General features: G+C 47.2%; 1 protein-coding gene across 2 annotated transcripts in view; it reads left to right on the top strand.

Annotated features, from left to right (window-relative positions):
* The first annotated feature begins 5,489 nt into the window (after positions 1 to 5,489).
* The window catches only part of PECAM1 (platelet and endothelial cell adhesion molecule 1), an 85,514-nt gene continuing 77,077 nt past the window's right edge, over positions 5,490 to 13,926 (top strand). Inside the window, exon 1 of one of the 2 annotated variants that reach the window (XM_006146787.3) lies at positions 5,490 to 5,571. The gene's annotated coding sequence lies outside the window, so the exon portion shown is untranslated. The remainder of the gene's footprint in view (positions 5,572 to 13,926) is intronic. The other variant, XM_027771172.1, reaches the window with a different exon arrangement.

Below are 13,926 nucleotides of genomic sequence, written 5' to 3' on the forward strand. Positions count from 1 at the left end.
CTTGCTTCTCTTTTTTTGAGAGATTTTTGCTATAGGGCACATGCGCTTGCCAGAGAGACAGAAAGTGAGAAATCACCACCCGGGAGGATGGCCATGCCACACTACAATCCTTTCTCCTCTATTCTCTTCTTAGAATTTTGGGCATGCATGCACATGTGCCCAGCACAATTTTTTTAAAAAATTTATTTATTCATTCACTTATTATTATCATCATTATTTAATTTGACCAGAGAAAGGCAGAGAAAGAGAAAGAAAGAGAAGGAAAGTGAGAAAGCAAGCCACCAGGTACGGGACTCGAACTGTGGTCGGCATGTGGGAGTGTCCAGCACTTTAACCATCACAGCACCTGCTAGTCCCCGCCCCCCCCCTATGAGTTTTAAGTTGCTGGGTCCAGGACTCGAACCATGGTTGACTACATGGGAGTCCAGCAACATAACCATTATGTCATCTGTTGATCCAGTACCTTCCTTCTCTTTTTCAGAGTCAGCTTTGGCGAGTTTTATTACATGGTTTACTTTTCACCGGTCTGTTCTGGCCTGCCTTTTTTCTTCTTTTTTCAAGAATCATTTATTGGGAACCAGCAGTTAGCGTAATGGCTATGTCACTGGACTCCCATGTTGTCGACCGTGGTTCGTGTCCCGGACCCGGTGGCTTAAAACTCACGCCGGGCGCGTGTACGTGCGTGCCCAAGATCCCGAGAGGAGAATGGAGGAGAAGCGATTGCGGCGTGACCATCCCCCCTGGGGGGTGATTTCTCGCTTTCTGTCTCTATGTCTCTCTCTGTCTGTCTGGCGAGCGCACGCGCCCTACAGTGAAAATCTCTCAAAAAAAAAACAAAAACAAAAAACATGCCAATAGTGTGCACACGTGCTCAGAGCCCTGTCAAGCTGGAGGACTGGGGAGAGGGGATCATGGCATGATGAGCCCCCGTGAAGGGTGCTTCTCTCCCTCTCACCCTCTCTCGTGTGCATGTGCTCTCTGTCATAAATAAACTTTATAAAGGTCCATCCATTGGCAACTAGTTATATAAATGTTAAGGATTCCTCATATTGGGATATTCTTTGGCATGTGTTCTTGTATTAACAGCTTTATTGAGATACAGTTCACACACCATAAATTCACGCACTGAGAGTACGTAGTCCAGTGGTTCCTAATATATGCATGAGGCTGTACCATCATCAACATGATCGAATCATTCATTTATTTATTTATTTACTACTTACTTATTTATTGAGAGAGTTTTTTGCTATAGAGCAGGTGTACTCCCTGGAGAGACAGAAGGTAAGAAATCACTCCCGAAGGGGGGGCAGGGAGGAATGGCCACACTGCAATTCCTTCTCTTCCATTCTCCTCTTGCAGTTTTGGGCATGCAAGCACATGCACCCAGCATGAGTTCCAAGCCTCTGGGTCTAGGACTTGAACCACGTGGGCCATGTAGGAGTCCGGCAATGTAATTATGCCCCCTGCTGGTTCCCCATGATCTAATCTTAGAACTGTTGGGAACCAGCAGTTAGCGTAATGGCTATGTCGCTGGACTCCCATGTAGTCATCCGTAGTTCGCATCCCGGACCCAGTGGCTTACAACTCACGCCGGGCGCATGTGCGTGCGTGCCCAAGTTCCTGAGGAGAATGGAGGAGAAGGGATTGCGGTGTGACCAACCCCCCTGGGGGGCAATTTCTCGCTTTCTGTCTCTATGTCTCTCTCTGTCTGTCTGGCGAGCGCATGCGCCCTACAGTGAAAATCTCTCCAAAAAAAAAAAAACAAACAAACAAAACTATTCATTACCCCCCAAAGAAACCCTATGATGAGATATTTTGGAGCCACTAGAAAAAATGAGGAAGTTCTTTATATATTTAAATGTAAATATATTCATGATGGGCAAAAGGTGCAAAGCAGCTGTTGTAGAAACTGTCCCATTTCTTCATAAATACATATACACACATATATGTATGTGTTTGTTTATGTTTATTTATGCATATATTAGTTAATTTTATTAATTGATTATGCATGGAGTACTATGTCTGGAGAAAGGAATGGAGAAGTTTTGCTTTTCTGTTTTTTAATTTGCCAGAAGAAGAAAGTACCCCCAATGGGGTGTGGTTATGCCACAATCCCTTCTCTTCCATTTCTCCATTCTGCTGGACTTTGGGCATGCATGCATATGTACTTGGCATGTTCTTTTCAACCCGTTGAGGCCAGAATTCAAACTGTGCAGTTGGCCATGTGGAATCCAGGTCCCTTAACCACCAGGTCATGGAGATGGCTCAGGAAGTTTTTTTAAATATATAAAATAAAATAAAATACACTCTTAAAATATTATTGGGTTGTCAGAAAAGTCATGACACATTTTTGCATAGAAAAATAGTCATCACTTTTCTTTTTTTAAAAAAGAATTATTTAATTTATTTATTATTATTATTTTCACATGAATTTTGCCAGAGAAAGTCAGAGAAGAGTGAGAAAGCAAGCTGCCAGGTCCAGGACTTGAACCGCAGTCAGCCATGTGGGAATTCCTGTCAAGCTGGAGGGCTGGGGAGAGGGGATCATGGCATGATGAGCCCCCGTGAAGGGTGCTTCTCTCCCTCTCACCCTCTCTCGTGTGCATGTGCTCTCTGTCATAAATAAACTTTATAAAGGTCCTTCCATTGGCAATTAGTTATATAAATGGTAAGAATTCCACGCCTCCTGCTGGTCCCAATAGTCATCACTTTTCTGACAACTCAATATTTTATATACATTTTTTTTATCACTGATAATGTCTCTATCAAAAATAACAACCTAAAAATAAAATATGCAATGGGCATGTCTACAGCCAATAAAGAGATGCTTAGAAGAAGCTGGGACCAGCAGGTAGCGTTATGGTTACATCGCTGGACTCCCACATGGCTGACTGTAGTTCGAGTCCTGGACACAGAGGCTTGAAATTCAGGCTGGGTGCATGTGCATGCATGTCCAAGATCCTGAGAGGAGGACGGAAAAAGGATTGTGGCCAGGCTATCCTCTGGGGAGTGACTTCTCATTTTCTGTCTATTTCTCTCTGTGTATCCAGCAAACAAATGTGCCCTATAACAAAAATCTCTCTCGAAAAATAAGAAAAAGAAAGAAAGAAAGGAAGGAAGGAATGAAGGAAGGAAGGAAGGAAGCCGCTGCAGCTAATAAAACAAATGTGAGGGCTAGTCAGTGTCATGGAGGTTATGGTGGCTGAATCCTTCATGGCTGACTGAGTGGTTCAAGTCTTGACCCAGCAGCTTGAAAATCACATCCACAGGACCAGCAGTTGGCGTAATGGCTATGTTTCTGGACTCCCACGTAGTCGACCGTGGTTTGATTCCTGGACCCGGTGGCTTAAACTCACGCCAGGCGCATGGGCGTGCGTGCCCAAGATCCCGAGAGGAGAATGGAGGAGAGGGGATTGAGGTGCGGCCATCTCCCCTGGGGAGTGATTTCTCGCTTTCGGTCTCTCTGTCTCTCTCTATCTTTCTGGCAAGTACATGTGCCCTATAGCAAAAACTACAAAAACAAAACAAAAACAAATTTGAAAATAAGAAATTGTTTTTCAGATAGTACAATCATCCAGCAGATGGCGCCATTGTCAAAGTTCTGTCATTTCAAGTAGGCTGGCAAAGGCTGGGCGCGTTCATTGTTCCTGCTTGGAATGTCATTGTTTTTGTTAGCTTTTCTTCTAAGACTCTTGAAATAATGATAGTAATAAAATGTTAAAATTCCCTTAAAAAATACTGTACTTTTTCTTTTTCTTTTTTTTTTGTGAGAGAGAGAGAAAAAGACACTCCCACCCCCAGTGAGGCTTTGGTCAAACTGCAATTCCTTCTCCATTTCTCCATCCTGTCAGGATTTATGGGTGAGCACATGTGCTTGGGATCCATTTCAAGTCACCATGGCCGGGATTCAAACTGCACAGTTGGCCAGGTAGGATTCAGCTCCCTTAACCACTAGGCTATGAGGTTGATCCAATACTCTACTATTTCAAGCCAATGAGAATCAATGAATTGAGGTGCTTATTAAAAGAATTGGGTCTTGGGGCCAGCTGGTGGCATGGTGGTTAAGGTATCTAGATCCCTCATGGCCGACTACACAGTTTGAGTCCCAGAACCGGTGGCTTGAAAAATCTGCCAGTGTGTGTGTGCATTCCCAAAATCCTGAGAGGAGAAAAGAGAAGAGACTATGGCATTGCTATGCCCCTGGGGGAGGAGGAAGTGCCTTCTCACTTTCTCTTTCTGTGTTTCCCATGAGCACATGTGCCTTATAGAAAAAAAAATTGCTTACATTTATTTTAAAGAATTATTTCATTTAACTTTATTTATTTTAATTTGCCCAGAGAAGGGCAGAGCTATAAAGAGAGAAGAGAGAGAGAGAAAGTGAGAAAGCAAGCCGCCAGGTCCGAGACTTGAACTGCAATTGGCCATATGAGAGTCTAGCGCCCTTAACCACTACACCACCTGCTGGTTCCACAAAAAAAATTTTAAAAATGTCTCTCTCCCATAGGAGGGAGAAAGAAGGAATGCTTCTCTCTCTTTGCTTTGAACAATATTAGTGTGTGTTGCGAGGCGGGACATGTCCTGGGTTTTTACTTCGCAAGAAGGTGACCTCCTTAGGGCCAGGGAAGCGTCATACTCATTTCCTTAAGCCCCTCACCCAGCATGTGCAGGGCACTTAATGGCTGCCCAGCCAATGAGAATCGAATGGAGGGTGCACTTGACCCACTTGGGGGCAGCAAATGGGGGCGGGTGGGTGGTAAAGAGGCTGCTCTGGACCTGCCTGCTGCTGACCTTGGGCTTTTACCCCTTGCAGGCCCCCCAGGGCCCAGAAAACTCACTGAACTGGCTCTTTGGAATAGCGCCTACCTTGATGATTCTGTGTTGGGTGGGTGGAGCAGTTCTTTAGCTGCGTTTTTCCAGAAGTAGAGTGGAAAAGGAGGGAGTGGAGACTGCGTGGACTCTGTTTTCCTAGAGCAACAACATTATTCTAGGCATTGTGCTCAACTTAACAGCTTTACATTCAACAAAATGCACCCATTATAGGTGTACAATTTGATGACTTCTAGTTGGGATTGTCATCACATACAGGACACCCAGTTAAATTCCAATTTCAGGTAAACAGCGAATGTATAAGTATATCCCATGCAGTCCTTGAGCTATACTTATACTAAAATGATTTGTTGCTTATCTGAAACTCAAATTTACGCAAAATACATCCTGGATTTTTGTTTACTCAATCTGGGAGCGCTACATTTTGTAAATATATGAATTGTCCCAGCACCACTACAGCCCAATTTTGGAACACTTCCATTACTTCCAAAGTCCTGTCTTACCCACTGGCAATCAAGCCCACCCCCTCCCTGAGTCCCAGCACCCCCTGGCCTGTAATCTGCCTCTGTAGATTTGGATCAGGCTGTATGTTTAAGTGGAGCGCCTCGGCTGTTACGCAACTTTGTTTAAAACCCAAGTATTTGCAATGAAAAGTTTGGTTTCATTTTTTCAAGTGAAACCAGAGAAATTGACTACCCGATGTGACGTTTGCCTTTTGCCATCCGAGCGGCCTCTGGGTTGCAGGTATGTGGGTGATTTTAATTCCTTTGCCTTTCTAGACTACAGGGATAACCCAATGGAGGCATTGTGAGAGGCTCCTGGCCTGGCACTGAGAGTGGGGACCCTTCCTAGGCCCAGCCAGGGAGGGCAGGAGGCCAGAAGGGAATGTCAGGAAATGACAGAGAGCCAATCCATAATGCTGCCTGCCACGCTGACATAGCGCTGGTCGCTGGCTACCTTGGGCCAGTCTGGAGAGACCTGATGAAGTGAAATATTACAAGTCAAGGTGTCCAGCCCTGTGCCAGGTGCATAAACAAGTGGCTAGAAAACAGTCTCTGATGAGTTCAGAGTTAGACATTTGCTCAACACCCCCTGGGGCTTGAGCACCTCCATCTAGGGGTACACATGAAAGATGACTCCTTCCTTTAGAAAGTCAACTCATCAGTGACTAGAATTTAGCGCTAACCGTGCCGGGGTTTTCTAAATGCTTTCTATGTGTTAAGGCTAAGCCTCCTAAGCCTCCAATACACCAGCAGGCAGATAAATCATTCTCTCATCTTCTATGAAAACCCTGAGGCTCAGAAAGGTTAAAAAGTCTCCCGGAGTCACACAGCTAGCCTGAGCCTCGAAGAGGTTTTTCTCTGGCCACTGCTCTGTGCTGTCCAACAGTATGGTGTGATGAGTCCTGTGGGAGCCCAGAAAGCAACACCTCTGATCCCCTGGAAAGAAGGCATGAGGCATCACCCCAGGGAGTTAGCAGGCTGAAAGGAATGGGGAGCAGCATTCCAAGCAGAGGGAACAGCACATGCAAAAGTTAGAGGCAAGAGAATTGGGACAAATAACATTGCCAAGCATTAAAAAAAATAATAATAATGAACACTTTCTCTGGGGAAGAAGTCTGATTTTTGGCAGGAGAAAGCCTCAGATGAAAAAGGGAGACCCTTCAGGTCTCCACTCAACAACTCCACTGTTAACCTGGAGTGCGTCTCCGGCACTCCCTTTCCCACCAAGGCCTGCGGCTTCTGTTGTCGGAAGGCTAATGGCGCCCAGGGCTCACCTACCAGAACGCTGTGGCGCTAGGGCTGGGACGTGATGTGGGGTCACCAGAGGGCGTAGGGTGGGCCTGCACGCCGCACGTGGCCCCAGGTGTGTGCACCTGGGCCTCACATGTGCCTTCACGGGGAGCCGGAGATTTTCGGGGTTTGTTTTCCTTTGGCTGAGCCCTCGTCCTCCTCCCTCCACCTGCGGGTCTGGAGGCCCACCTGGAGGAGCGCCAGGCGCGTAACCAGCTCTGGCGCGGGGGATGTGTTCGTGGGGACCCTGGGGAAGGGAAAATTCCGGCGGACTCTCGGGGCTGGCTCCCTTCCCGGGGATTTATCACTATGGAAACGGGGCTCTCTTCCTCCGGCAGCCGGCGGGTGGGGGCGCGCATTGTTGCTGTGGCGGAGCACAGAGCCGAAGTTCCTTCCTCTTTCCTGCTGCAGAAATGCCACAGCCACCGACGTGGCGCAGGACGGCAGCGCGCACCTCCAGAGCCGGGTCTTGGGAAAAACAATCTGGCTGCATTCCCCCGGGGGGCCCGGGCCCGCGGGGTACGCAGAGCCGCCGGAGAACAATGCAGTGTCGAAACAATGGCCTCCAGGGCTGAACTGGTGGCCCTGCCGGTCAGGCCTTCAGCTTTCCTAGCTGGGTTTAAAAATGGATTTACAAACCGTCGCAGGTAGTGGCATTGTTTAGGCGGAAAACTGAAACTCCATCTCCCCTGGATGGGCTCAGCGCCCACCACCATGGCTTCCCGAGGGGAGGGAGCGTCATCTGGGCTTGGAGGTGGGGTGGGGGGTGTGGCCCGGGGAGATGAGACTGCAGGAGATGACGCTTCAGGGCTGCACACCTGGGTCGCATCCCTTCCCTGTTCCCTGAGATGCAGGCGCTGTCTTGCTGAGAGCGGGCTCTGATGGGGGTGCACTGGCTCCAGCCACCCCTTCCTTAGGGGCCATCTGGGCCAGAGTGCCCTGACCTGGCATCACGTAGGCCTGTGCAGAGATCTGGAATGTGGGGACTCGGGCAAGTGGGGATCCAGGGACAGCCAAGGAAGCTCTCTGGCCCGGAAGTCCCAAAGCCCCGCCAGGCCCAGCAGCTTATCTGCTGGCTGCTCAGGGAAGTCGGGGCCTGGCGGGGCCTCTGGTCCTTCTCTGTAAGGCTACCTAAGGGATCCCTCTCCAGGTCTCATCCTGTGGTGGACAGGGCAGGAGGAGCCAAGGACATGTCCATGACCCATCCGAGAATGCCTTTGTGGTGAAACTGGCCCGGATATTCCCTCTAAGCGCTGGGGCTTTTCCATGCACCTTAGAATAATTTTCAGAAATTCCCTTTACCGCTTTATCTTTCCTAGACACTGAATGTTTCTGTCTGTTCACAGTAGAATTTCCTTGGTTTGGAACACGTTTGCTTCTTCTCCCCCTTGGAGAAGATTTCTAAATTTCCTGCAGGTTCTAAGTAGCAGCATAACAATTCAAGTTTATTTTGAATAACCAGAAGCCCTGGGTCCCAGGGAAACCCTGGCCTTAGGGTGAAGCTGATACAACAGGGGTGATGGGTTCAGAGCTGCTAAATTCACCTCCTCCCCTGCGTACGAGAGCGTGCGCCTCCGTGTGCTCACGGGACCAGCAAAAGTGGGGGCTTCACACCGCTCAGCAGCAGGACTCACCCAGTAAAGTATCTCCAACAGCCTCTGCCTCGGGGACTAAGCCAGCACTGACATCTTTCAGGAGCAGGAACCTGGGTCATTTAAAATAAATGAGTACATACATGCTTTTATTTATGGAGCGAACAGTAGATGCTTGTGTGCAGTAATAGTGCTTTCTGCCCAGTTTCCCCTAATGGTAAGTTTTTGGTTTGCTTCTATAATATAGGGTGTGAGCACTCACCAGAGAGACAGAGACAGAGAAAGCAGGGAAGTGAGAAATCATCTGATGGTGGGGGGTTGGCCATGCCATAGTCTCTTCTCTTCCATTCTCCTCTTGGAATTTTGGTCACACACACACACACATCTTGAAGTGACTTTCAAGCCGCCAGGTTTGGGACTCAAACGACGCAGTCGGCCATGTGGGCCCCAGCCACCCTAACCTCCATGCCATCTGTTGGCCCCCAATGGTAACATTTTATGCAGCTACCACATACGTGTGACAAGCAGGATACTCACGTCACGCGATGCATGCAGCCTATCTCATCCCCAGTGCGCCATGCGTCGCTGACGTCTGTGTGCGTGTGAAGTCATACAGCTTTATCACCTGTGTGAGTGCACGACACTGAACAGGGCCGGACAGTGGAGCCGACGTAAAATGCAGGGCTCTGTGAGCTGGCTCACACGGCAGGTTCCGGTTCCCTTCTGGACACCTTCCTGAGTGCATGTGCCCGGAAGCCAGGTCTGACTCAGTCTGGGGGTGGATCACAGTGGAAGACCCTGCTGGGGGTGAGCCTTCTCGCTCTCTCTTATTCTGTCTCTCTTGCTCATGGAAGAAAGAGATATCTTTTAAAAAGAAGAAAGAAAGAAAGAAAGAAAGAAAGAAAGGTAAGTAGGTAGGTAGGTACTGGGCCAGTAAGTGGCATAGAGGTTATAGGATCTCACATGACCACCTTCACGGTTTGAACCCTGGACCAATGGCTTGAAAATCACACCTGGGGGAACTAGCAGTTAGCGTAATGGCTATGTTGCTGGACTCCCACGTAGTCGAGCGCAGTTCATGTCCCAGACCTGGTGGCTTAAAACTCACGCCGGGTGCATGTGCGTGCGTGCCCAAGATCCTGAGAGGAGAATGGAGGAGAAGGGATTGCGGCGTGACTATGCCCTCTGGGGGGTGATTTCTCGCTTTCTGTCTCTATGTCTCTCTGTCTGTCTGGCGAGCGCACGCGCCCTACAGTGAAAAACCTCTCCAAAAAGAAAAAGAAAAAAGAAAAGAAAATCACACCTGGGGGACCAGTAGTTGGCGTAATGGCTATGTTGCTGGACTCCCATATAGTCAACTGCAGTTCGAGTCCTGGACCCAGTGGCTTAAAATCATGCTGGGCACATGTGGATGAGTGCTCAAGATCTCAAGAGGATAATGGAGGGAGAAGGGATTGCAGTGTGGCCATCCCCCCTGGGGGGTGATTTCTTCTCACTTTCTGTCTCTCTTTGTCTGTCTTTCTGGCAAGCTCATACGCCCTATAGCAAAAACCTCTCAAAAAAAAAAAAAAAAAAAAAAAAAAATCACACCCAGGCATGTGTTTATGCATGACCCAAATCCTGAGAGGTGACTAGAGAAGAGATTGCAGCGTGGCCATCCTCCAGGGTGTGATTTCTCACTTCTCTCTCACCCTTTCTGTTTCTTTCCGGCAAGTGCACACCCACTATAGCAAATTAAAAAAAAAAAAAAAAATTCAACACCTCAAGAAACCCTCCTTCTGTCTATTTTAGTTTTACTCACTTCCTTCCCTGCCACCAGCCCTAACCACTAATCTGTCATTTATTTATTTATTTATTTGTTATTTCAAAACGTTATATACATAGAATCGTGTTTGGAAGGATTGATTTTTTTTTTGCTCCAGCAGAATTCCCTAGAGATTCGTCTAGGTCTGTCCTTTCTATGGCTGTGTGCTATTCCATGGCACGGTTGTAACACTGAGGGACATCCGGGCTGAGTCCAGTTTTTCAGGACAGCTGGAATTACACATGAAACTGCTCTGAACTGTCATGTGCAGCTTTTTGGGGCGAACAGACATTTTCAGCTCTCTGGGCAATTGGTGCATTTTTTAAAAGGCTCTCGTTAGGGCAGATCTTTGCCGTTTGGGAGGGGTCCATCCAGAGCCCAGATGTGTCCACACACAGCCAACGTGAGAAGTGTTTAGACAGGCTCCTGGCTTGATCCTAAGTCACATGAGTCTCCTTTCTGTCTGGAAGCACCGTTTCCTGTGCATATTCTCATACCCCAACGTTTTGGCCGCCTTTTTTATTGTTACACATCAACTCGCTTTAATTTTGTTTAATCAGGTAACAAAGCTGGGAAGAAACAGGAAACGCTGAGACAGTTGTATAGAAAGAGGTGAGAGATTGCATCCTAGAATAACCTGGGAGAATAAATGGCTCACAGTCTGTGTATTTCAACATTTCCAAACCTTGGCCCCTGCCATCTTTGTTCCGAGCCAGAGATTATTCTATTGTGGGGCGGTTCACGAAGTCCTAAAATATTTTTCTTCCAGAGGCCCTGTGCAGAGAATGAAGGGCTCAGGGTGGAGTCTGGGAGTTAGCATTTCTACTGAGCTCACCGCTTCGGTTAGCTGTGGGATGTTGGGGAAGTGTACTCGCCTCTCTGATAGTCTTATTCTCTCATAAAACAAGGATAGGGACCAGCAGTTAGTGTAATGGCTGTGTCGCTGGACTCCTACGTAACCCACTGTGGTTCGAGTCTCGGACCCAGTGGCTTAAACTCACGCCGGGCGCGTGTGCGTGCGTGCCCAAGATCCCGAGAGGAGAATGGAGAAGGGGTTGCGGCGTGACCATCCCCCCTGGGGGGTGATTTCTCGCTTTCTGTCTCTCTGTCTTTCTCTGTCTGTCTGGCGAGCACATGTGCCCTGTAGCAAAAACCTCTCCAAAGGAAAAAAAAAAAGAAAAAGAAAACAAGGATAATAATATCGGTTTGTCAGAAAAGTCATGGCACATTTTTGCATTTAAAAAAAGCAGAAAATACATCAAGACTTCTCTGATAACCCAATAATATCTGACTCCTAGGATTAAATGAGATCTGAGAAGTACTGTCGGCACTCATTTAATATTAAATATATAAAAAAACAAAACAAAACAAAAAAACCCAGAGGGCATGTGTGCTTGCCAGAGAGAAAGAGAAAGCGAGAAAGCACCCCTGTGAGAATGGTCATACCACAGTCCCTTCTCCGTGTCTCCCTCCTTTCAGGATTTTGGGCATGCACACACATGACCAGCATGTTTTTTTTTCTTTAGCCACTAGATTTAGGACTCAAACTATGCATGCGGTCGGCCACGTGGGATCCAGTGCCTTAACCACAATGCCATGAAATATCCCAGCAATTACTATTGAAATAAAGGCTCTATGGCAGGGCTGGCCCTGTGGCCTGGTGACTAAGGGAGCTGGATCCCACATGGCTGACCACATGTTCAAATCCCCAGTCCTGATGGCTTAAAAAACATGCTGGGTGCATGGACATGCGTGCCCCAAATCCTGATGAAATAGAGAAGGGATCCGGGACAAGCAGATGGCATAATGGTTATATCACTGGATTCCCATGTAGTCAACCATGGTGGTTCGAGTCCTGGACCTGGCAAGATCTCGAGATGAGAATGGAGAAGAAGGGATTATGGCATGGCCATCCCTTCTGGGGGGTGATTTCTCATTTTCTGTCTGTCTCTCTGGAAAGTGCACATGCCTTATAGCAAAAACCTCTCTAAAAAAGAAAAAGGAAAAGAAAGAGAAGGGATCATAGCGACCACCCCTCATTGGGTCCTTTCTCCCTCTTTTTCTCTCTCCATCTCTCTGGCAAGCATACATATCCTCTGGAAAAAAATTTAAAAATGTATATATTTGCATACATATACATATATACACACACACATGGAGGGCCAGATCCATAGCACAGTGGTAATATACTGCTCAAGAGAAGCCGGATCCGACATGAGTTGGATGAGTTGAATCCACGGTTCGAATCCCTGGCCCAGTCAGCCCGAAACATGCCAGGCACACATACCTGAATTCAGGATCCTACGAGCCAGAGGACTGGAGGAAGGGGATTTCAGTGTGACCAGACTCTGTGGAGGGTGCTTCTCTCTCTGTCTCTGTCTCTTATCCTCTTACTTTCATGTGCACATGCGTGTAGTCTGTAATAAATAAAGAATAATGTTTCAGGGTGTCAGCAGGTGGCGTGGTCGTTAAATACGCTGACACTCCCACATGATCAATCATGGTTTGAGTCCTGGACCTGCTGGCTTGCTTTCTCACTTTTCCTCTCCCTCTGGTCAAATTAAAATAAATAAAATTAAATAAATCATTATTTTTAAAAAGAATTATTTAACTTTATTTATTTATTTATTTATTTTTAGATTTGACCAGAGAGGGACTGAGTGACAGAGACAGAGAAGGAATGTGAGAAAGCAAGTTGCCAGGTCTGGGACTTGAACCGTGGTCAGCCATGTGGGAGTCCAGTGCCCTTAATCACCACACCCCAATAAATAATTATTTAAAAAAAAATAAGAGAAAATTTAAAAAGAAAAAATATTTTTAAAATAACCAAACAGCTTGGGAAAATGGCTGTCACCGTCTTCTGGGTCTTCAGGCAAAGCTCAGGTACTCAAAGAGGTGAGAAGCTACAGGCACAGATGGAGCGAGTGTGAGGGGTGGGGACAGTCCCCTGAGAGAGGGGACTAGGCTCTGCTAAAAATGCCTCACCCCCACTTCCCCTGACCTGGGGTGAAAGGGGTTCAGAATGGGAGCTTAAAGAGACTTGGGGCTCAGGCTGCTAATAGTTCGATTTCCACTATTGGATTGGGGGCTGGCTGATTTAATCGGCATTCGTCAGCTTCCTTTAGAGCCCATTTGGAGTTAATTGCCCAACAGCCAACTTAAAAACAAAACTTCTGGATCCAAACCCGACGATAAGCTGGAGACTGCCTGTACTGAAGGCAGAGTCACGCTTCGTATCTGAAACCCATTCGCTGATCTCTAGATAAACCATGACCTAGTTTCCCCCTGCAGTTGTTCCTGGCAGGGTAATTTCTTGATGAACTTATGATAAACCAATTAGGGTTTCCTCTTATTTCACCAAGGTCCATTTTGTCTTTGATTAAAAGGTGAGCGAAAACAAAAATATATATTCCAGTGTTTATCATTTTTATTATTTTAATTTCCTGGAGGGCACACGTGTTCATTGGAGAAAGACACAGAACGAGATTGAGGGAAGGTGAGAAAACACCATCGTGGGGAGGGTCACGCCGCAGTCCCTTTTCCATTTCGCCATCCTTTCAGGACTTTGGGCACACATGCACATGCACCCAGGGTGTTTTTCAAATTACTGGGTCCAGGATTTGAAACATTCAGTTGACTATATGGGATCCCACCACCTTAACCACCATGCCACCGGCTGGCCCTATTATTATTACTGTCATTACTGCTGCTTTGAGAGTAAGGAGTAGCCACCACCTAGTGAATATATAATCGAGGTTTGCCTGTGTTGTGGATTTTACCAAAACGTTTAACTCCTCACCCTCATGCGGGGTCCTAAATGATGGTAACTATTAGAGTGGGAGATCTGTAACTTGTTGAATATTCTATTAAAAGAACTCTGATTAAGGTCAGCCTGGGGCAAGTCTCTGGT

The sequence above is a fragment of the Tupaia chinensis genome, unplaced genomic scaffold (assembly GCF_000334495.1).
Source record: "Tupaia chinensis unplaced genomic scaffold, TupChi_1.0 Scaffold000187_1, whole genome shotgun sequence".
In the NCBI taxonomy this organism is placed as follows: Eukaryota; Metazoa; Chordata; class Mammalia; order Scandentia; family Tupaiidae; genus Tupaia; species Tupaia belangeri.